The sequence below is a fragment of the Amphimedon queenslandica genome, unplaced genomic scaffold (assembly GCF_000090795.2).
Source record: "Amphimedon queenslandica unplaced genomic scaffold, v1.1 AMPQUscaffold_12905, whole genome shotgun sequence".
NCBI lineage: Eukaryota > Metazoa > Porifera > Demospongiae > Haplosclerida > Niphatidae > Amphimedon > Amphimedon queenslandica.
The window spans coordinates 20,712-22,624 of NW_003546859.1; the positions used below are offsets into that span (position 1 = coordinate 20,712).

The following is a 1,913-nucleotide window of genomic DNA, read 5'->3' on the forward strand; positions in this document are numbered from 1 at the left end:
AAATTAATTATGAATATGCCAGTGTGTGTTGCTGGGAATAAGAAAAACCTCAAATTGCTCACTGATAACTGGATCAAAACAATAATTGATCAATGTCACATGACAGCTCTACATTTTCAATTAAGTGCTGAACAAGTTAGACGACAATCAAAAGATGTGGCAAATTTTTTTAGTGAAACAGTTGCAGAAGCTGTTGAAGGTGTTGCATTACCCTTTGTTGGCATACCAATAGGCACTACCATAGGCTCTTTGATTGGATATGGAATTGCTAAAAGGCCTTACCAAAGGACATCAAGTGATTCAGAAGAAAAGGAGTTCCACGAAAGAAAAAAGATGAATCAAAAATAAAAAAGTAACAGAATATTAGACTATAAACTAATATTATATATACTATACTCACTAACCAAACATGCATATATGGTGTAGTACAATTAAAACACATTAGTAGTAGTACCATTGAATAATTTTTATTAACTGTAGTGAATAACCCTTTTAATTATGTTGGTTGGGAGAATGAAAACACAAAATTTCAAACAACTTGTCCTCTTGACACTAAACCATACAAGAAAGCAATGGAACAAATGGCATCTTCTAGCTGATCCCTCTCTTTCGTGGGTGGGCTGCTGCCCCTATGTCTCCATTGTATAGTATTAGCTCAAGGACTGTGTTGTTGATCATGTCTTCACATTCATCAAAAAGGCAACTGGAGGAAGAGAGAAGGAAGAAATAAATTTTGGGAGACAACCTATAAAATGGGAGATTTCAGGAGACCTAGACCAAATGTGGGAGACCAAAAATCTCCTGGACTCCCTCTAGATCTAAGAGTATGTGACATAAACACCAGTAATCAGTGATAAAATGCTAAATATTGTTGAACAGATGCACGTAAAACACTTGTACACAAGAGTACCTTTTCATGCATTTATGAGTGATTTCTTTTTTGTTAGCAGTGACAGCATCAATGCTGATGATCTGTCTATTGACCACAATTTATCAAAAACCCTTTATCAACCTAAAAAACATCATAGCTTAATAGAACTAAAAATATTAACACCTAATGACATCATTATATCTGTTACTATTTATAGAGTAATTACTTGAGAATTCATGCCATGGAGTCCAACTCTAATAAATACAACTTTATGACAACTGTCAGGATCACTAGCAATAGAACCCAACACTGTCAGCCAACACTCAGTGAACTCTTCACCACTAGAAATGATAAAAACAATCTATCATGTTCACTATCAGAAATGTAATTAAAATAATGTTGATTTCGGAGCCATTTTTCCAAAAAACATGGGCAGGGTATCTTTTGGATTTTGGCCAATTTTTAAAAATAGCCATAACTTGAAAAATTTAATTTGACATCAGCTCAAACTTTGTACATAGCGTAAGGACATAAATTTTTCTTTTTGCCAAAATTTGGCCAAAGTCCTTGTACAGGGACTTTGGCCAAATTTTTGAGCAACTTGATGATCAATTGACAAAAGCCCATAATGCCAAAATCCTGTGGGAAACCCTCCCCCTCTCTCTCTCTCCCTTACCTTTGTAACTGATCTGGTTATCATTATCAATCTTACAAGTGTCTCTGATAAGTTTCTCCACTACATAAAACAAGAAGACATTAATCTCTCATTCTCTCACGCTCTTCTTCTTGAAACCCCAGCTGTGCTTGTAACAGAAACCTCTTCAGCTGTTGTACTGGTATACTCCCATGCCCCTCCTGATCAAACACAGCAAACGCTCTCAGTACATCAGTATGACTGGGCCACTCTCTGCTCTCATGAGTGGAGGTTAACTGATCACACGTCTCATCTATTATCGACTGCAGGTAGCTCTTGTCCAGTTCATTACGTTCTATTATTAGTAACAATTAGTTTCTAATGATGTCATTACTTTTTATTGCTTCT

General features: G+C 35.8%; 1 long non-coding RNA gene across 1 annotated transcript; it reads right to left on the reverse strand.

Annotated features, from left to right (window-relative positions):
* Window positions 1-299: 299 nt before the first annotated feature.
* On the reverse strand, window positions 300-1,862 carry LOC109586301 (uncharacterized). The gene is made up of 5 exons (XR_002186923.1): window positions 1,648-1,862; window positions 1,548-1,607; window positions 1,098-1,212; window positions 911-1,012; window positions 300-703 (listed from the first exon to the last, which is right to left on the reverse strand). It is a non-coding gene; the product is annotated as an uncharacterized LOC109586301 (long non-coding RNA).
* Between the last annotated feature and the right edge of the window lie 51 nt (window positions 1,863-1,913).